The sequence below is a fragment of the Marmota marmota genome, unplaced genomic scaffold (genome assembly GCF_001458135.2).
Source record: "Marmota marmota marmota unplaced genomic scaffold, marMar, whole genome shotgun sequence".
NCBI lineage: Eukaryota > Metazoa > Chordata > Mammalia > Rodentia > Sciuridae > Marmota > Marmota marmota.
Window position 1 is genome coordinate 2,309,788 of NW_025999870.1, and position 23,611 is coordinate 2,333,398.

The 23,611-nt window shown below is 36.5% G+C and overlaps 1 pseudogene; it reads left to right on the plus strand.

The window, feature by feature from the left end:
• Positions 1 to 206: 206 nt before the first annotated feature.
• On the plus strand, positions 207 to 22,241 carry LOC107159498 (annotated as a pseudogene).
• The last annotated feature ends 1,370 nt before the right edge of the window (positions 22,242 to 23,611 follow it).

Genomic DNA, 23,611 nt, shown 5'->3' on the forward strand with positions numbered 1-23,611 from the left:
ACAAGAAATGTCAAAGGAAAGACTTTGGTCAGGAAACAATGAGGCCATGTGAAAAATAGAGCTATAAAAAGATTAAAAAAAAAAAACTCACCAGAAATTGTGAGGAGATGAATAAGGATATTTCTCTATAAAAGATAATGGCTTTTGTTGTGACAAAATGGTGTGGATGTCTCTGGCCACATTCCTCCCCACTAAAACTATGGACCATGGGAGACAACACATTGGACAACCAAAGGAGAATCCTGATAGGTGGAAAGAGAAAGGTGAGTTTGGTTGGCAGCCTAGAACTGGAGGAACATAGTGGAGCGTGGCCCAGGAGACCTCCTGCCCTGATCCCTTCACAGGAGAAAGGCCATTTGGGCCCAGCATTTCCCCCCAAATGAAAAGGAAGCCCCAATAACCACATCAGGCCATTCTAGCAGATATAAAAAGGGAACTGATTAGAAACCTCCACCCCCAGCCATCAGCAGCCAGGGGAAGCCATTCTTCCCTGCTGGCCTGGAGAACTCTCTTTCCCACCCCAGAGACAGTACACAACCAAAGAGAAAAACAAATGTGCATAACAAATTGCCCTGCTCAAGAAGCATCGACCTCCCACCCCAGACCTGAGACTCACCCTGCCCCCCCACTAACCAAGAGACCCCGAATGGCCAGGCATGGTCACAAAAGGGGATTCCCCACACACACCAAGCACCTGGTCAGGAAGCCTTCTTTGTCTCATGGATGCCAGGAGACCCAGTCTGGGGAAGCTCCAACCACCCCCTCAAGGGGACTGAGCAGGGACCAGCAGTAGCCATAGCATCAGCTAAACAGAGCAGAGCAAAATAAGCATCACACAGTCTGTGGAAATTAAATTGTTACTGGACCCACAGTTCACAGAAATAGGCGGAGACATAAGTGCTAAACATTAAGTGTGACTTCCTGTTTAAAAAAAAAAATGAAAAATTAGAGTTTTCTAATTTTATGTCCAGGATAATATGGAAAAAAAAACAACTTCCTGTTCTACCAACAACTAGGAAAATCACAAGTTAAATGAGAAAAGACAATTGTTACTAAGAAGGAGATAACTCAGAGGCTGGAATTATCTAAGAAAAATTTTAAAGAACCCATAGAAATGTTTCAGTAAGCCATTACAAATGCTTTTGAATAAAAACAAGAAGAAAAATCTCATTAATCAGAAATAGTGGAAAAGAAAAAAAAAACATGGAATTATAGAGCTGAAAAATGTGCAATGACAGAAATAAAAACCCTGCTAATCGTTTCAGTAATGGAGTGGAAATGACAGAGGAGAGCATCATTGAATTTGAAGATGAAACAATAGATTTCACGCAATCTGAACAACACAGAGAAAATAGACTTCAAATATATTGAAAACGCGAACAAGAAGAACCTCAGATACCTGTGGAACAATGCAAAAGTTCCAATATTTATATCACTGGAATCATGTAAGGAGAAGAGAAAGAGAAAAAACTAAAAAACTCTTTGAAGAAAACAAAATGAATGAAAAATTCCCAGATTAGGAAGGAGATAGAGCAAATTATGTTTGTGCATGAGTGAATATGGCATAATGAATCCCACTCTTACGTGCAATTATAATGGACCATAAATAAGTAAGTAAACAAATAAATAAGAAAATTTCCCAATTTGGCAAAAGGCATAGATTCAAAAAGCTAAGCAAACTACCAATAATATAAAAACAAAACAATCCATGCCAAAATATATTCTAATGAAACTCTTTTAAAAATCAAAGAAAAAATATCTTGAAAACATCCAGAAAGAAAGAACGCTTCCACTATAGGAAAACACCAATTTGAGTTAGATTTCTCATCTGAAACCACAGGGGGCAGAAGGAAGTAGCAACATTACTCAAATGCTGAAAGAAGAGAGTTATCAGCCACAAATTCTGTATCTGGCAAAATTATCAGCAGTGAAGGGGAAATGAAGACATTCTTAGACAAAGGGAAATTTCAAAAAATTGTCACTACAAGATCTTCACTTATAAAATGGCTAAAGGGAATTTTGTAAACAGAAAGGAAATGATTAAAAAAAATCTTGGATGACCAAAAACAAAGAAAAAACAATAATAAAAATATGGCTCTATATAATATATTATCCTTCTTATCATGAGTTTTGTAAATCATTTTTTATAACCTGAACAAAAATTATAATATCATCTGATACTCAAAATTTTTAAATGGTGAAGGTATAAGGGCCTAGCTGGAAATAAAGTTTTCATATTTCAGTGGTAAAATGTTGACATCAGTAGGTTATAATAAATCACATATGTGCATTTTAATACCCAAAGAGACCCCTCATAAAAAAAACTATACAAAGGGATACACTTAAAAACTGTATAAGAGACAATAATACTATTTGTATGACAATTCAGAAAATCACAGAAGAACGTTCTCAACTCTTTCCTTGAAACCAGCTGATATCAAAACTAGACATAAATTATAAGACAAGAAGACTATAGTCCAATGTTCCTCATGTACATAAACATAAAATACATAAAATGTTAACTAATCAAGTCCAACAGTACATAGCAAGGATAATACACCATAACCAAGTGGAGTTTATTCCAAGAGTGCAGGATGGGCTTAACGTTTGTAATCCATCAATATAGTTCTTCAAATTAACAAATGAAAATAACATGTAATCATCTTAGTCATTGTAGAAGAAAAAAAAAAAAAGCATTTGACAAAATCCACCACTGATTCCTGGTTTTAAAACAATAACAACAAAACCTCTTAGGCAGGCACGGGTGGTACACACCTACAATCCCAGTGACTCCCAAGGCTAAGGCAGCAGAGTCACAAGTTGGAGGCCAGCCTCAGCAACTTAGTGAGACCCTATCTCAAAATAAAAAGTAAAGAAAGACTGGGGATGAAGCTCAGTGGTACAGTGTCCCTGGGTTGAATCCCCATTACAAGAAAGAAAAAGAAAAAAAGGAAGGAATGGGGTGGGGAGAGAGAGAGAGAGAGAGAGAGAAAGCCAGCCCTTTACCTTTACCAAAACAGGAATAGAGGAAATCTCCTCAACCTGATAAAGAACTCCTGGGAAAGACATATAATGTACTAGTCAACACTACTGAACTTAATGGTGAGAGACTGAATACTTTCCTACCATGACCAAAAACAAGCCGAGGATATATATATTCATAACTTCTATTCAACATTCTACTAGAGGGTCTAGCCATTACAATAAGACCAAAAAAGAAACAAAGGTATCAAGATTTGAAATGAAATAAGGCAGTGTTTATTCATAGATAACACCATGATCTAGACAGAAAACCTGATGAAATCTAAAACAGCTACCATAATTAGCAAAGTGGCAGAATACAAGATCAATAGGCAAAATTAAGTTATAATTTCATATACTGACGCAAATGCGTACAAAATAAAAATTCAAAAATCAATGCCATTTATAATATCATCAAAAATATGAAATACTTAGGGATAGAAATATGTGTAAAAACTCTAAAATAAAAATTCAACACATCATCCAGAAAAAATAAAAGACCTAGAGAAAGATCTTCCTTCATAGATCAGAAGGTTCGATTTTTATCAAGATATCAGTTATCCCCAAATTGATCTCCAAGTCCAACTCAATATTAATCGAAATTCCTACAAAGTTTGTAGAATTTGCCAAGCTGATTTTAAATGTCATTTAATTCTAAATGTCACAAAAGACATGGAATAGCCAAAAGAATTTTGAAACAAAAGTACAAAGTTGGGTGGAGATGACTAGTCTAAATTCAAGACTTATTATAAAGCTATATTATTCATCTTTATATTTTGGCATCAGGATAGACAAGTAGATCAAAATAACAGAATAACAAGACCAAAAACAGATTTGAACATAAATGAATAACTGATTTTTAACAGACACAAAGAAAGTTTTGTGGAGATGAGACTCTTTCCAACAAATAGTTCTGGGACAATGGATATCCATATGCAAAACACGCATGGATGATATACTTTTGATTCATTCCCCTGCCAGAGACAAAACCCAGCCCAAAATAGATTATAAATCTAAATGGAAAGATCAGAACTCCGGAAGAAAACACAGGAGAAATTTTTTGTGACTTTGTACTTGGCAAAGATTTCTTAGATGCAAACAACAAAAAGGTAATCCATACAATTTTTTTTTTAATTTGGTAAACTTGATTTTACTAAAATTTAAAACTTTTGTTCTCTCAAATACACTACTAGAAAAGTAGGAAGAAAAATCACAGAGTAGGAAAATAATTATGGAGTCAATATCCAACAAAGGACTTCAATTGGGATATATAAATAAATCTCAAAATTCCATAATAAGAAAAAAACTTTATTAAGAAATGAGAAAAAATGATTTGAACAGGCAATTCACTAAAGATATTCTGGTTTCAGATAAGCATATCAATAACAACAAAAGATCCGACCTTATTAGTTAGTCGGGGATGAGAATTAAAATCACAGTGACATAATACTATACAATTATTAGAATGGCTAAAATTGAGACTAACCAAATGCTAGCAAGGATATATAAGAACTGGAGTCCTTAGACATTGTCAACAGTGATAGTAAGTGGTATAACTGCTTCTGCAATCAGTGTGACAGTTTCCTAAAATGTCAAGCTTATACCTGCCATAGGATTCAACTATTTTATTCCTAAGTATTTACCTAAGATAAAAGGAAATGATGCTTCTGCAAAAACTCGTGTATTAATATTCAAAGCGGCTGTGTGATAGCTCCAAACTAGAAATGACTTTAAAATGCTTATTAATGGATGAGTAAATAAACATGTGATACTCTGACAATAGAATACTACTTGGTAATTAACTGGAAAAATCGACTCATACACTCGATAAATTTATTTTCAAAAAACACAAAATGTTTATTTATTTATTTTCAAAAAATACAAAATTAATTTCAAAAATATACTTTAACCCCATATATCGGAACTATTTTCATTTAAACATATTTTTAAAAAACAAAATAATGTACTTAAGCGAATGCAAATTAATTATAACTAAATAAATTTAAATAGTCAACTCCACAGACAGATGAGCCACTTTTCAGAATGGCTACGTGTGGCTAGTGGCTATGAGGGAAGAGTGCAGATCTAGACCATTTGAGACTGCTCTGAAGTTTCTCTGCCATCTGTATTTATGCACAAAACAGAGGTCAACTAATTCCTTCAAATATTTGTAACCCACCTACGACAGATGACTGAAGCTTCCTTATATAGCAACAAAAAGGGGGGCAGTCATCTCTTTTCTCCTCTCCATGTCTTAACACTTCATTTTTAGAAAGATATTGCAAGTGGCATTTGGGGAACAGCTGGGTGTGTTCAATTGGTCCTAGTTCTTTGGACCCAACCTCCCTTACCATTGGAAATCTCTAAAGCTCCCTGAGAACAGTCTTTAAGTTTTGTAATTTCAGGTTCCCCCAACTCAGTCTGAAATATATGTTGTAGTGTTTTATGCAGGCACCTTACAACCTCAGAGTGACCCTCCTACCTCCCATTCCAAGAAAGTTGTAAGAAAAAAAAAAGAAAGAGAAAGAAAGAAAGAAAGAAGAAAAACAAGACCTCAACAACATTTCTTCTTGCAAAACCTGTTTTCATTCTCTTCATTACAAACCTCTGGTATATTCTCCCACACAAAGGGCAGATTATGTAAGAGATTATGGGAGAAAAGAGCAAGAGGAAAGGAAAAATAAAATTTTACAACAGCAAACTTTTCTTTGGTACACTGAAAAGTGAGAGTAACTTTTATATCTAGAGACCAATTTAAGACACATGGACTAAAATCTGAAATTTGATATTTGTGGTTATGTTTATTTCTTTAGGTTGTATTTGACAAGTAGTTATAAGATTGACATTGTTGTACATACATTTATTGGAGATCATTACCTCTCCTTTTCCCCCTAAATTAAAAAAAAAATTATATATAGTTTCTTGTGCCTTGAAGTGGAGAAAAAAATCATTATCATGGAGATCTAATTTGTTGTTTGGTCATGGAGGTCATCTCCATGAGCCTTGTTTTCTTAGACATTTCCTTCCACAACAAAAATGAGATTCTTTGTCCACTCTCTGTCATCCCCCTCCTTACAAGTCTCTTCCCATTCTACTCCTCTGGGGCTCTGAGAAGAATTGCGCAGTATGGGCCCTCCTCAGTTCTTACTGATACTAGTTGGCAGAAATAGGAATCCTGAACTAGCAAAGGAAAAGGGAGGAAGGAGGAATGATTGAAAACTAAGATCTACATTATCTTTTTAATTCAAGCACATTTCTAAACAACTAAACCCACATGCTTCCCTAAGGTTCCCTGTTATTTTCCAGTTAGTGAATCTGGGCTTGTGAGTATACTTATAGGACCTCCATGATATGCATGCCTGAATTAAGTCCATGCTGAATCTCACTTGAATGTCCTGAATCTTCTCCATCCTGCCGATTCCAACTGTTTCCCCTCGGATTCCCACCACAGGTGATTGGGGACACTGTAATTAATTAACCTTCTGCTTCATAAGAAGCACTGGGACAACTTGATATTCCCCTGCCATTTGAGGAGCAAAAGAACAAGCATCTAACTCACATCTGGACAGAAAAAAGGGTAAGATGTTATGACTATGTTATGACTATCTAGAGAAAGGTAAAACTGTCCCATGAGCTTTGCAGGAGCCAGACATCAGAAAGGGGCTCTGCCTGAAATGTGATATGCAAGAATAATTTTTGGTTTGGGTTCTAGCAGAAATTTCACTCATTAGGAAAACTGCTGTTGTGCGAAATGTAAGCAAGCTATTGACATGCATGCAGCATATGCTTGGAGCAATCTTCTGGGCTCTCAGGTGCATGTATGAATCTGCTCCAAGGTGGAGCATGTGGTAATGATAGGGGACAGACATATGTAAGTGGTGGGAAAATGAGGCTAAGGGAATAATTCTTTAAAATGAGTCCACTGTGCTGAACCCCACATGGTTTCTTTTCCAAAACAGCAATTTACCTGCAGCTTTGCCTGACCTAAGTGAACAGGCTATACGACATTCCTTAGCAAACTACCTGTTATGTGCAGGAGAAACGCAGGCCAGAAATAATGTTGATAAGAGGAACATGAGTTACTCTGAAGGGGGAGATATTTGTGACCCTTTTCACAGACTAGATCCTGAAACTCAGGGAGTTAAGAGTAATTCTTCTTCACCATAAAATATGTAAGAATTCATGGTGAATTTAAGAATCCAGTTAGAACCAGTCAGCATGGGCCAAGGTGACATAGAGTGACATTCATGGCAGTAGGGACATGAATGTCTGAGGTCATCCTGCTGTCAGTCAAAAGTCAAGAGACTCTCTGGAAACTTCTGCGGGATCCTCAACGAAAGTTGAGTGCAAGACAGGCACATTGTCCCTCTCCTCTCTGAGAGAACCCACTCTCTCCCTTGAGAGTATCCCCTTTCCCTTTCCCTATTCCTTCAATAAACTCTTATTATTCTGACCGACCTGTCTGAAATCTTTCTGACTTGATCACAAGAATCAGGGTTTGACAGAGGGGTCTTCACTTGGCCTCAGGGTCTCTGAAGGCCCCAGGTCTGTAACACTAAGGTCTATCAATTGCCAATGAGATGATGAGCCATTCTACATGATAAAATGAGCTGCAAAGGAAGATGATATAATGCTGTGATAAATCTCGCACATTTTATTTTGTGAATAGAGAGCTTTATAGGCAAAACTCAAGTATTGCTGGTTCTCTGACTGATGTTATATGACCCCTTTATTACACCAATACATTCTCAGCAGTCTAAAGCACTATCTACAACAAGTTTATAAACTTCTCTTGCTTCTCCTTCCTTTTTCTTTCAGTGCTGAGGATTGAACCCAGGATTTTACACACGCTAGGGAACTGCTCCACAAAAACTGCATCCCCAATGCTGTAAACTTCTTAAAGGAAGAACTATGCTGTCATTTTGGTCATCTTCCAGAGGGTCTTTATTGTGCATAATTAACAAATGAACAAATAAATTAACATTAGTTTATAAACAATGTGGCTGTTTATTCTGCCCAACCTTAGCTGTTATGGTTTAGATATGAGGTGTCCCCCAAAAGCTCATGTGTGAGACAGTGCAAGAATGTTCAGAGGTGAGATGATTAGATGCTGGGAGTAAGAACCTAATCCTCTACTGATGTGGATTAACTGGGTGGTAACTGTAAGCAGGTATGGTGTGGCTGGAGGAAGTAGATCACTGGAGGCATGCTTTTTGGGATGGATATTTTGTCCCTGGTGAGCAGAGCTCTCTGCTTTCTGACTGCCATGTCCTGAGGTGCTTCCCTTCCTCCATGATGTTCTGCTCTGTTTTCATGCCTAGAGATACAGAGTCGGCCAACCATAGACTAAACCTCTGAGACCATGAGTCAAAGTAACTTTTACTCCTCTAAATTGTTCTTGGCAGATCTTTTGGTCACGGTGACTCAAAAACTGACTAAAACACTAACCAATTACATTTTAGTAATATTACACTTTACAACATGAAATGATCAATGATTAAATGATTTAATGCGTGGAATGATTGTATAATATTTCTATCATGTACAGAGTACAAAAATTGCCTAATTATGCATCTTTCAGTTGTCATCAAGCTGTAAGGGTGAGTCAGAGCTGGTAGAAACAAGGAGAAGAGAGTTAAAGGACTGAAATGAAAGAATTTAAATCCTCAAAGACAAACTGGTTCTAATGAAAACAACAACAACAATAATAATAACTAACATATATTAGGCACTTGCTATTTGCCAGTATTATGTCAAACAATACCCAACTCTGTGATACAGATACTTTCATCATCTTAGAAAGGTTGGTTATGCTGAACTTGGACAGTCAGTCAGTGAAAGAGCTGTAATTTGAATGCAGGATGCCTGAACCCCAGGCTCTAACCTCCAGTTCACCTAGAGCTGCCTCCAGGGTCTTCATGGATTTTTTTTTTCTTTTAGAGAGAGAGAGAGAGCATTTTAATATTTATTTTTTAGTTTTCGGCGGACACAACATCTTTGTTTGTATGTGGTGCTAAGGATTGAACCCAGGCCGCACGCATGCCAGGCGAGCGCGCTACCGCTTGAGCCACATCCCCAGCCCAGTCTTCATGGATTTTAATGGCAAGATAAATATGTTCCTAAAAACAGTCTATTAAAAACTGGGAAATAAAAAAGGAAACACCATTGTTGTAATTGTGGATACAACGATGGGATTAATTTTATGAACACCAAGGACACTTTATCCCTAAGTCAGAGAAATCATTAAGAAGCCACTTTTTTTTTCTTTGCTTAGACAGGTCGCTGAATGTTCCAACCCTCATGGAACTAGATGAAGCCCAGAATGAGGCTTTCCTTTCAGTCCTTGTGGAGGATCAATCCTGTTCTCTCTGCTCATCTGTGACTTCATCTGAAAGCATGGTTAAAAAGACTTTGAGTGTAAGCAAACTTGCATACCAGACTCCCGCCCCCTTAATGCTTCCCAGTCTGTGAATAAGTATGTCTCTTAATGCATATAAGTGCAGCGGGACCAACAGGCTCCAAAGATGAAAGGAAGAAATTCCGAACACTCTCAGGTGCTTCCTGGTCAATGACCAGCCACTAAAGCCAAGGATGGCACTCTGGGTCCTTCTGCCCTGGGATCTAGAGATAGAAACAGTAATTTGGTTCATTTTAGCCCCCAAGAAAAACATCTTGTACTTAGTGCAAAAGAATAGTTGGGGAAGGAGAAATTAAGATAATGAATTTTATTCAAAATCTTGAGTTTATGAGTTTCAAGTCAGGTAAGAAGAACAAGGGAGCAAATGATCCCTCCACGTTATTGGCCAAAGGGAATTTCCTGGCTCAAAATATCTTGAATCCCATAAATTGTAAATAATGCCTTCTTGAATTACCTCTCAGTTGTGAAAAATCTAAACACCTATAATTTCAACTGTTCAGACCCATATCACCCATCTACATAGGTAATGAAAGCTTTTCCAATGCTTCAGGAGCTAAAATGAAAAGCATTTATCTGCTTTTGGATGAAGAGGATGAATTTAGACGGTGCTACATGTATCACAAAAATACTCCAGATTTTGCTTCTGCTGTTTTTCATAATTTAGCAGAGCAATAGAATTATCCTGGGAAATACCTAATGGAGTCCAGAAGAACAAAACGTAGATGGAATCACTCTTTATTCAACACCATAATGGCCAATTAGGAAATGTTTCTTGGCTGGAATTCGTCTGAAATGTGGATTTGCCATATATTTCTCAGAGATTTAGGTTGTAACTAATTAGGAGGATGTCTCAAGGTGATTGCCAGACCCCTTCAACACTTGAACCTACACACCTGGATAAGATGAATCCACATGTTGAAAATTTTATATTCTAAATCTGTGATGTGTTAATAAAACTTAGGCATTTAAATTCTTACATTGCTTTTGTCTTCATTTGGAATTTCAAAAATTAAAAAAAAGAGGACCAGTAAAATCCCCCAAATAATATCTCTTGAAACTCTAAACTTGAAGATTTAAATTTTGGAATTCACAAACTACATCATGAGTGATGTAATCCAAAAGGCATTATCAATCATGTGAAATCAATAGTTCCCATCTATGGTGAATTGTCTTGCAATTCACAGAAGTCACTTGCAAAGAAGTGAATGTGAAGTGTCACTTACAAAGAAGTGCATGATGTGAAACTGCCAAATGTATAGAAAATGACTACTTCCACATAGTCATCAATAAAATAAACTGACATTTTTATTATACTAAAGAGACTGAGCTCATACCACATTTTCAAGTTCAATACACACACACACACACACACACACAACACGGACACAGTCCAGCCACCTGAGCAGGTTGAACATCAAAGTTAAGAATCAAGATTCATCAGCAATACTCAGGAGTACCTTCTGTGGATTCCATGGGAGATTTGTAAGAAGGAACCATATCTAAAAGTTCTTAAAAGGGAAGAGAATATGTTCACAAATAAACTTTTTTTTAAAGTGACCTAAGGATTTTATTGTTTTTCACATGTGACTAGAGATCCATGACTCTACTAAAACTCTGATTTCTGTTACAATCCCATTTAGAGAAGTGCTGTGTCTCCCAGGGAGTGTAGCTTGGTCAAAGTTGGATACACTAAACTCATTGCAGTATTGTAGATAATCAACAAAAGCATGGTGAGTTTAGGCAAAATAAGAAGAATTACATTGAAATACTGCATGACCTCACTCATATGTATAATCTAAAAAGATTAATAATAATCTCATAGAAATTATCAGAGCCTGGGGAGGGTGGGGAGGGACAGGAATGAAGAGAGCTTGGTCTACAAGTGCAGCTTAGATATAAGAATAAGCTCTGGTGCTTTATTCCACAGTAGGGTGACTATAGTTAGCAACAATGCATCATATATTTTCATAGCTAGGATAGAGGATTTTAAATGTTCTAATAAATGGTGAATATTTAAGCTGATAGACATACTAATTTGATCATTATACAATGTATGCATGTACCAAAACATCATTGTTCTCTCATAAATATGTCAAATTGTTATGCTGATAAAGTTGAATTTTAAATATGAAATACTGTTTTTAATCCTTCATAATCATCTTATGATATATTGTGATTGTGTTGCCATTTTTTTAAAGATTTTTTTTTTAGTTGTCAATGAATGTTTTATTTTATTTGTTTATATGCGCTGCTGAGGATCAAACCCAGGGCCTCACACATGCCAGGTAAGTGCTCTACCCCCTGAGCCACGGCTCCAGCCCCATTTTAATAAATATTCTTCTGCAACATTTTTATTGGCTTCTTGATATTCCATTTTATAGATGCAGCTTCATTTCCTTAAACATTTTGCAATTATTTCTGTGTTTCCCTCTTTTAAACAAGTCTGAAATAAATAGTTTTGATTTAACTGAATCTTTCATGTGGTGTTGGTTTTTTCTTTAAAGTAAGATCTAAAGATAGAATTTCTAGTCAGAGGATATTTTCATATGTAATAATTTGGGTATCTATGCACAAAATTTATCAATTGATGATCTATACTAATGTTTCTTTTCCAATGTAGTACCCAGAAAAGTATCCCATTTTAATCTGTAATTTTTATATGTGTTTAGCAACAAATTATTAGAGATCAGAAGACAAGTTGGCAAAGAATAGTAACAAATTGAATGAAGACTGAAGGGAAAGGCAAAAAATAAAAATAAATAAAAATGCTAATGGATTAGAAAACATGTGAAAAAGATAAATACAATACAATATTTTTAGTAAAATAAGAGAAACAAACCATTACCAAGATGAATAAATAAAAATGAGAAAATATAAACATGAAAAAATAGAAATAGGAAACATAGTATGGGGAATTTAGAAAAACTATTAGAAATGCTTGCCTAATTATCTGAAAATAAAATTGAAATTATGAATAAAAGATAAGATTTCTTGAAAATAAATTATCATAATAAATTAGGAATTTGAATACTTAAAGAGGACACAAATTAGGGAACATCTGTTTTAAAAAGGTGCCAGAGTACTATCCTTGGTTGACAGGATAACTATCCAAGAGTGAGGAGGTTTAATTACAGAGTTGTATCAAATCCTCAAGAAAAATCAGCAACACTTAATTATTCAATGTCCCCCAGTTAATTTATAAATTGACTTTCTCTTTCAAAATGAAAAGTTAATTTTTGCTTTCAAAATAAAAAGGCCTTCCTGTATAATTCTTATAACATAAAAACTTGTCTAGCTGAGAATTATCAGAAAATCTGGATTAAAACAAAAACCAAACTAAAAACAAACAACACATAATTTGAGAGCATTGGAAGACACTTGCGAATCCAGCAGTTCTGAGAGAAGAAAACCCGTTGAAAGGACCCCAACACTTCTTCCTGAATGTTCCTTCAAGGAATTTACCAACTAATAAACAGCAGATCAAGAGGTTGGATGGGGCTGTGGTTGTGGCTCAGTGGTAGGGTGCTCGCCTAGCATGCGTGAGGCACTGGGTTCGATCCTCAGCACCACATACAAATAAAATGAAGATACAGTGTCCACCTAAAAGTAAAATAAATAAATAAGAGGTTTGAAAAACCTGTCCCAGAAGAATATGCATTGGAAGAATAGGGCAGAAAAAATAAACAGAGTATTACAAACCTAAAAGAGTTGGAGAGGCAAAATAAGAGTCAAAGCTACTAGGAAGATAAGGGTACAAGATCCCAGAGAAAAGAGACATGCAAAGAAGCGATTCCTACCAGGCAGAGCAGCTATTTCCCTCAGAGCATTCAGTGTTTTGTAAACAATGCACTCCCAGAGTCTGAGAGCAGCGCAGAATGTAGCTGCGGAAAGTACAGTTTCTAATCAAAACTCCATTTCTGTAAATTCCTAAGATTGAAATATTTCTCAGAAGCGCTCAAGGACGGAAAATAAATGTCATCCAAACAATCCCCTGAGAAAGTACGAGATTTTGCAAGTGAAGAAATGTGTTAACTGTTCATGTCCAAGGTCCTGCTTTGTTTGATAGTGCTCAGAAGGACCAAGTATCTCATTCCTTTTTTAAAAAACTGACCGGAACCACAAAAATAAAAGATGTGTTATCTTTTTTTACACTGAAAGAACAGACTTAATGAGACATTTGGGAACAGCTGGAGCAGGCAGCTGTCTCCTCTTGACCATCTTTACTGCCTTACAATTAACCCACTCGAAGCATAAAATTTGTTGTTTCTGAACACATTTACCTTTGCAAAAAAGATGTGTAACCACATCTTTTAATTTTAATAAAACATTTTCACCACCTCAAGAGGAAATGCCATGCCCTTTAGCTACTACAATCCTATGTCCCTACCCACCTCTCAGCCCTAACCAACCACTAATCTATTTTCTGTCTCTCTGTGGATTTCCCTGTTCTAGACTTTCCTATGAATGGAATCATATAATAAGTAGTTCTTTTTGACCAGCTTTTTTTCACTAAGTATCCCATTTTCAAGTTTAATCCTTGCATGTAGCAATACATTGATGCTTTTCATAGATAACAACATGGCTATGACAATTGTGTTCATTCATCAGTTAATGGACATTTGGGCTGTTTCCACTTTGGAGCCACCATGAATGGAGAGCTGCCATAAACATCTGTGTCCAAGTTTCTCTGTGGGCATTTGTATTTGTTTCTTTTGGTTTATATCTAGGGATGAACTTCTGGATCATATCTATGTTTAATCCTTTAAGGAACTGCCAGAATGTTTTCCAAAGTGGATGCCCCATTTATATACTCTCGTGAGTAATATAAAGAGCTCCCGTTCTTCCACAATCTCACCAACAACATGTGTTCTCATCGGCATTTTGATTTTAACTAGCCTAGTGGGTGTGAAAGGATATCTCATTGTGGATTTGATATGCACTCTTTCTGATGAGTAGTAATGCTGAGCATCTTTTTATGTGCTTACGGGCCATTTGTATATCTTCCTTGGACAAGTGTCTAATCAAGTGGTCTGCCCATTTTTAAATTGATTTGTCTTTTGATTATTGAGTTGTAAGTCTTCATCACACAGTCTATACATAAGTCCCTTATTTGATCTGTAATTTGCAAATATTTTCTTCTATTTGGTAGATTGTCTTTTCACTTTATTCATGGTGTGTCCCCTCCCCCCTTTTATTAGTGCACTATAAGTATACATAGTAGTTGGGTTCATTTTGACAAAATTATACATAAATGGATTTTTTTTTAGAGCAAGCGAGAGAGAGGTTTTTAATATTTATTTTTCAGTTTTAGGTGGACACAACATCTTTATTTTATTTTTATGTGGTGCTGAGGATCGAATCCAGCGCCCCGCACATGCCAGACGAGTGCATTACCACTTGAGCCACATCCCCAGCCCATAAATGGAATTTAATTTACTCCATTTCACCCCCAAACCCAGAATTTCATGATGTCCTTTAAAGCACAATTCTTTTTAGTTTGATGAAATCCAATTTATTGATATTTCTCTTTTTGGTTGCTCATGCTTTTAGTGTTATATACAAGGATCCTTTGCCAAATCCAAAGTCAACAAGACTTACCTTTGCTTTCTTCTAAACTTTTTATGTCTTTATTCTTACTTTTAGGTCTTTGGTCCATTTTGAATTAATTTTTGCATATGTGTTAGATAAGGGTCAATTCATACTTTTGCATCTGTTGGATTTTGTCAAATACATTTTCTGAGCCTGTTTGAAACAATCATGTGATGTTTTGTTTTTTATTCTGTGGACATGATGTATTACACTTTTACTTTCAACCTATATCTTTGAGTCTTAAATGTGTCTCATAGACAAAATCTACTTGGATCATGGTTTGTTTTTTGTTTTTTCTCTAAATCCAGTCTGACAATCTTTGAATGTTGGTTGCTTTATTATAATTATATTATAATTATTTAATATTATGGATATATTTGAATTTCAGTCTGTCATATTTTGCTTTGCCCTACAATGGATTTTTCTCTCTTTTTTTCTTTCTCTTTGCTTCTGTCTCTGGCTCTTGACCTGAACACCTCTGCATGATCAGTGCACCAAGAATGTACGATTTATGTCACAATGAAGAGTCTCTGAGGAAAACAGGAAACTACCATTATCTTAAAAGGGGAAGGCTGAGCAGGATGCTGGACTCAGCAAAACCGAACTGGTTTAAGCTGATTTGGATGTCCTCTTGACCAGTCTTTGCCCTCCAAACTTAATTTTAATGCTTTTCCTTAGTAGAGCTCCCTCCTTCTAATGCCATGGCAGTTTACAATTTCTATGGCATCCCTAGAAGTAACAAATATGGTCAAAGGAAGGGGTGATTAAACTCTCAGAGATACGGTGTCATCTTCCTGGAATAGTTATAAATATTCTGCTCACATTTCCTCCTTATTTTTGACTTTCAGCATTTTTTTTTTTTTTGATTAAACTCAGGGGCTCTCAACCACTAAGCCACATCCTCAGCTTTTTTGCGTATTTTATTTAGAGACAGGGTCTCGCTGAGTTGCTAGGTGCCTTATTTTTGCTGAGGCTGGCTTTGAACTTGTGATCCTCCTGCCTCAGCCTCCCAAGAGCTGGGATGACAGGGGTGCACCTCCGTGCCTGGCTACGTTCAGGATTTTTACTACGATGTGTTTTTGTTTTTTTTTTCTACTTGCATTAACTACATTAGCCTGACCCTTCCTATTTTAAGAAGACATATAAACTACTTTTGCTTACTGGAGGTGGGGAGGATTGATTTGAGAGCTACACTCCTGTTCCTTCCTTCACTGGCCTCTGAATCAAGTCCTGCCTCTTTGGTCCAATGTCATCTGGTGTGATCATTGGCTCTGATCCCCAAGGTTAAAGAAACAGTCACAATTTTACTTCTCTCTTGGCTAGGTCACAATTTTACTTCTCTCTCTCTCTCTCTTCCTCTGTTCCTTCTTTACTGCTTTCTTTTGCCATTCAAGGAGTATTTTCTGATTAGCATTTTAAACTTTTTAATGGTTAGTGTGGGAAAAAATACTACCTTAATTTCAGTGATATGTAGAAATTAGTGCAATATAGTTCTATTTTCTTTCCCCCTTTTTTTGGTGGTCTTATTGTTATTATACATAGTGCATCTATTAATGTCATAATCCAGTAATATATTGTTTAATTACTTTTTCCATTGGTATTCATTGCTTTAGCCCAAAACAACTTTGCTCCCACAGGCTCCCTTTGTGTTATTATTGATCAATATAGCATAGACCTATTACCTTATATGCGATAGGCTCAGTAATACATTACATACATGCTATTTTATACACTTGATTTTAAAACCAGTTAAGAAACTTCTCTGGCCTTTTTTTTTTTTTTTTTGGTAAAAATGGGCTTGCCAGAACAAATTTCTCAGTTTTTGTTTATCTGGGAGTACATTTGACCTTAATTTTGAAAGATAGCATTACTGGAGAGAAGATTCTCATACACTTGTTTTTTTCTTTGTGTGCTTTAAATACATTGTCCAGCTACCTCTTGTCCTTCATCACTTCTTCTAGGAAAACAGCTGTCAATCTCATTGGGTTTCCCTTGTATTTGAGGAGTCATTTTTCTCTCACGGTTCATGAACTTAATGGTGTTTCTCTCTCCCTGTTCTTCAGGAAGAAGATACTATCCAGCTCTCTTTATATATATATATAAGTTTCCACAGTTTTAAGCACCTACTAGAGGTCTTGGAATGTAACACTCAAGGAGAAAGGGAACTACTGTATCTGTTGCTTGCTTGCTTTTTTTCCTTTTCATTCCCTAGTGCATGGGTCATAACTTTTCTGTTTCTCTGCATGGCTCATAAGTTTTTTCTTTCTGAGGGAAACTGGATAGTCATATATAATGCATTCATTCTTGAATAAATCTTTAAGACTCTCATTTTTTGCTCATTCTTTTTTTTTCTCCTTGTTCTTCAGTTTATGTGCCATTTCAGTTCATCTATTTTCAAGTTCACTTATTCTTTCTTCTACTAGTTCATGTTTAACATTAAATACATTTGATGGGTTTTTTAAAAAAAATTAATTATAATTGCCACAACATAATTTCCATTTATTTTTAAATAAATTCTCTTATTTAAATTCTTTGTTCAATGCAACATTTATCATAATTCCTTTACTTCTTTTTCTTTTAGTTTTTGAACATGATTATAATGCCTGCTTGAAAGTCTTTTTCTGATAAATACAACATTTGGTTGTTCTCTCTCATAGATAGCACAGGTCACCCTTATTCACAGTTTTGTTTCCTGCAGTTTGCTACTTACAGTCAACTGAACACTGAAAATATTAAATGAAAAATTAAAAAAATAAATAATTAAGTTTTAAATTAGGTGTCATTGTGAACAGTGAAATAAAATTTTGTACTGTCCTGCTCTGTCCCTCCTGGGAAACGAATAATATCTTTGTTCAGTGTATCCATCCTGTATATGCTACCCACATTTTAGTCATTTGGTAACCATTTTGATTGTTAGTTCAATTGTCACAGTATCACAGTACCTGGGTTCAAGTAATCCCTATGTACTAATCCAACTACATCACAATACCTGTGTCATTCACCTTACTGCATCTCAACCTGTAAGCATATCATCTCACATCATTAAAAGAAGAGTAAATATTGATTCATAAGATATTTTGAGAGAGACTAAATTTACATAATTTTTATTGTAGTATATTATAATAAGTTCTCTACTTTAAGTTATTGTTGTTAATGTCATAATATGTCAAATTTAAAAATTAAACTTTATCATAGGCATATATATATATATATATATGAAAAGATTATACTATAAAGAGAGTTCAATAATCCACTAGGCGGTCTTATAATGCATCACCCAGGGATAAGAGGGATCACTCTATCTGCTTCCTCCTACCTCCCAGTGCATGGGTCATTCTATTCTTTTCCTTTGCATGCCTCATAGTTTTTCCTTTTTATAGGAAACTGAATCTTTTACATTATATATATGATAGCAACTCTGGGTTTGGGTTTTCCTACTCATGGGTTTATTTTTATTATTTTCCTGTTTGTTTATTGACTGGCTGGATTATTTTAATAAATCTATTTCCTCCTTACAGACCTCTGATATCATTTCTCAGGCAGAGCTTTGAGTATGTTCATAGTCACTCAGGATGACAGTGATTTTTGTAGGGTTCCTTTTCTTCTTTCCCTGATTACTCATCAGTTATTAAACTCTGCTTATTGCAGAGTTGCTCCACTGTTTTCAACAATGCTGTGCATAATAAATAACTCTACCAACAAATCCAACCAAATTCTGACTCCTTTCAAATTATACTTTCTGCAGTGTTTGATTTTAGTTTAGACCCCAGGAGACAATTTCTATGGCTTGTATTATTCCCTGGTTCTCTCCTGCCAAGTAGCATGCCTAGAGTTCAGCCTGTATCTTGGATTTCCTCCCAATTGTCTTTCACCAAAACCTCCACTATCCTTGGAGAATGCCTTAGACCTTGAACTTCTTCCCTCTGTTTAAATGAAGTCAGTTCCTTAGGAAGAGATTAGGAGCTAACTGTTATGTCACTCAGGCAAAATCTGAGCCAAAGTTTAATGGGGGTGGGGAAAACAGCAAGCTTCTCTCAGGCACCCTGACTGTATTCGCTGCACACTTGGAGAGGGGTGGGCGGCTGGTCTGGTTATAAAGTTATCTCTCCTGGTTGAAATCCTCACCTCATAAACAGGGCAAGAGTAATCAATGCTCCCATATCCTGAGCACAATGCACCCAAAGTACAGCCTCCATTCCAAAAATGGGGTTTAGACAGAAAAAGGAAGTGGCCACTTCTTAATTGCACTCATCTGGGGCTTAGCCTCAGCAATAGGTATGTAAGGGCAGAATGAAAAATGCTGAGTCCAGCTTTCCCTGGGAAGAAAGCCCTTTGGCTAGGAGCTGGGGATAGGGAGCCCTGGGTCACTGGCTGGAACGGCTGGATAGAGTTTCTATCACACTGAACTGGGAGGAAAGAAGGAGAGTAATCTTGATTCAAATAGTACCAAATTTCACAGGTGTTCTGGCACAGTTGTTTCTGTGTTTGCTGGTTTTATTTATTTTATTTTGTGTATTTATTTATCTAGGTACCAGGGACTGTACCCAAGGGCACTGAGCCACATCCTCAGCCTTTTATGTATTTTATTTTTGAGATAGGATCTCACTAGTTTGCTTAGGGTCTCACTAAGTTGCTGAGGCTGGCTTTTGAACTTGCAATCCTTCTACCTCTGCCTCCTGAGTGGCTGGGATTATGGGTGAGTACTTGTTGTGCCGGTGGTATTTGCTGTGAGTCCTTTTTTTAAAATTTTATTTTTATTTTTTAGTTTGTTCCAATTAATTATGCATGACAGTAGAATGCATTTTGACACATTGGACATAAATGGAGCACAACTTCTCATTCCTCTGGCTGCAGAGTCATACCGGTGTTGTAGTCATACATGTATATAGGATAATAATGTCCGTCTCATTCCACCATCCTTCCCACCCTCATGCCCCCTCCCTTCCCCTCACTCCCCTCTGCCCAAACCAAAGTTCTTTCATTCTTCCTACCCCAACCCCTTATGAATCAGAGAAAACATTCAGCCTTTGGTTTAGGGGGATTGGCTTATTTCACTTAACAAGATATTCTCCTGCTCCATCCATTTACCTATAAATGCCATAATTTCATTCTTTAAGGCAGAGTAATAATCCATTGTGAATATGTACTGCATTTTCTTTATCCATTCATCTGTTGAAGGGCATCTAGGTTGGTTCCATAGTTTAGCAATTGTGAATTGTTGCTATTTTGTCCTTAGGAATGTTATCTGAGGATTTAAATAGTCTTTTTCTTTTTTTCCTCTGTTTTTTTTTTTTTTTTGTGTGTGTGTGTGTGTGTGTGTTTGTTTAGTTGTTTGTTTTTTCAAGTTTTCACCAGTTTCACTGGGCCACGGATGGGTGGATGTTCATCTGTAATGCAGGATATTCTCTCTGGCCTCTTTTTGTTCCCCAATTAATTTAGAGCCAGTGGTGAAGGAGAGAGCAGCCCTGGATGACTAATCTGGTGCCAGGTTCTGCTCAGGGCAAATATTGCAAATATGTCCTGTAGCTCAGTAAATAGCTGAGAAAACTGGAGAACCTGCTATGGTTTGAATGTCCCTGTTGGGGAGGCCCTGTTGGGGAGGCAAAGCTACATGTGGTAGGGCCTAGTGGGAAGTGGTTGTTATTGGGGATGCTACGCTCAGGAGAGATCAATGCTGGTCTGTCTCAAAGATTTAAGTTCGCTCTAAAGAGAGTAGGTTATTACACAAGTTCACCTCACACATTTGGCCCCTTCTACATGTGACCATTTCCCTTTCTGCTTCTCCACCACGATGTGAAGCAACCAAGGAGACCCTTACCAGCCCTTCTGGGCCACCTGATCTTGGACTTTCAGCTTCCCAAACTGTAAACTAAAATACATCTCTTTTCTTTGAAATATGTAGCCTCCGGTATTTTGTTTTTGCAACAGAAAACAGACTCAGAGATGACTACAGAATACATTACAGAACCATTGCCAGGAGCCTAAGCACCCAACAGCCTGGCTTTGTTATGAAAGCAGGGTGGGGGAGGGGGAGCAGGTGGCCCTGCCCTCACCGGGGCAGGACCCAGGATGGAAGCTTGTAGTGTGAGGGGTTGGGGCTGCTAGTGAGAAAGTGGTGGTGTAGGCACCTGGGCTGGGAGGAGCCTGGGTATAGACAGGCCATGATAGGAAGCCCTCTCTTCTGGGATTCTTGAACCCTGTTCCACAAAGTATCAGGGAGCCATGTCCCATGGGCTCCCTGTGCATCCCAGTGGTGTGCCACCCGCGGCCAGCCTAAGCCCAGCAGAAAGCAGAGCAGAAGGGCCTTTTGCCTCTGTCACTTTGGACAGATGAGGATAAGAGGAAGATGACAGGCGGCAGGGGCTTCTCCATATCCTTCGAGGTGAAAATAAAACAGCACATCCAAATATATTTATCAAACATTATTTTTGAATGGTGAAAACGGTGATCTATGTTCCAGGACTGGAACTTACACAAAATATGTGTCAATTGAGCTACTTTTCTAGTATGTTCAGTGGTCCTAGGAAAGAATCCACTGAATATGATTGAACTTGGAGATTCCTGAGCAGAATATTGATATAGAAGCACTGAAGGTTGCCTTTGGATTACTATGTAGGGAGGATGTCTTAAGAAAGCCCGGTTGAGTTATTCCCATTTTGGAAGCAGCTTGTATGCTGCAGTTGGATGGTTTAACACAGCATTGTGGTGAGACAATGAAGGAAGCAATTAATGTGAAAATCGTGGCTATTACACATCAGCAGGGACTTATGGATAAGATTCTATAAAGAAAAAGTGCCGTGAAAATCTTCTAAACAATTTGATGACTCAACAGAATGTTAAAGTTTTTAAAGAGCTGGGTATCAACATCATGAAACAGCTCATTGGTTCATCAAACTTTCTTGGGATGCCAGTAGACGTGGATGTACATATAGCTCTAAAATAAGCCTTCTTGGAACATATCTTTAAAACAGCTTTTGACAGAAACAGATGTCTGGTTTTCCCAGCAGAGAAAATATCTGAAGGCACTAACTTCCTTGAAACTGAGAAAGGAAAGCCATTTGCATCCGTGTTCAGACTTCTAAGGTTACTGTGTATTACCAGTGATCTGGCTTCTGCAAGGGTTATTGAATGAGATTCTCTAGAACCTTCAGAATAACCATCTTCTGTGTGTAAACATCAGTGGCTTCTATGCTTCTGGCAGAAAAGACAGTGAAGTGAGATTATGTTTGGCTTCTTTTGATAGTAGTGGGAAACTAATATGTAGTAGAGCAACCGATTTTCAAATACTTAACACTTACTTGAAAAGGATCCAGAGCAACTGGTAATGAACTTGGACAGCAGGCTTCTGATACTCCCTTTATATATCCGCAGTAAGTTCTCTTATATATCGCCAGAAAAAAGAACTGAAACTAATCATTACCCAGGAAAATTTAAATAAATAAATAAATAAATAAAAACCCCGAGGATCCTAATCAGTTAGAAACAGTAGCATTTAGAAAACTTTTTAGGCCAGCTTTAACTTAACGGCCCTACTGATATTCACTCCTAAGGTGGCAATATCAAAAGCCCTATGTCTTGTACAGAAAATACAGAGTATAGTTCCTAGCCTTGTTATATTTCTGTGCATATGTGAAAAAGCATTTTAAAGCCAAGAAAGTATCTGACAAAACAAGAGTGTTATAAAGATGTCACCTCATGCTTTTAATTAAGCATTAGTAGAGAATTGCTGTGGGTAAATTTCATCTCTTTGCTGCCAAATATAGATTTAATTTTTAGCTTAAAATTGATGCTGCTTAATGTTGGTGAACTTCATTTATACATCTATAGACTTATTTTTATTTTGCTAAAACAATGCTAAAGAAATAATTTGCATGGCCAATTACAAATACTCTTTGACTTTAAAGCTAATTTTTTTCAACTGATCGTTTTGATTCCTCCATATAGTCTAATCCCTTTCAATCTCTACATGTGTTTAATTATGAAATACAATTTTTGTGGTTTGAGGAGATAAAGCGTAGGAATGTTTTTTTTTAAAAATAAGTATTTTCATGATTCTTTTTTTAAATATAATTTAGCTTTCCTAGAATTTTTAACAATAACAACAACAACAAAAAACACACTTCAGACCTTCAAATTAACTCAAGAGGGGAAAATCAGTTTGACTCCGAGTATATTATTTTGCCTTATATTGTTTTGTCCTTGACATTCTGTAAAACTTTATTGTTAGGTTATGAATCATTTATGTTCCAGATATTACAGTTTTAAAAGTTTTAATCATCTCTGATGTTTACAATTATTTATGTTCAAATTTTCGTTGGGAATCCTGTTTCATACTTAAGCTCATTACTTTAACCTCTGAATTAAATGTCTTTGAGTTATACGTACCAACAGAAATTTCATAGAAAATGTAAATAAGGTTGGAGGATCTAACATAGAAGCTGATAATAGCATTAAGGTAAAAATAGAACTTATTTTTGTCAAAAACGAAATGTACACTGGTCGTGATTTACATAGGTTGGCTTCTTGCGTTTACTGGTGTTTTGAAAATAGCTAATGTTCATTTTCTTTCAAGAGTAAGTACTT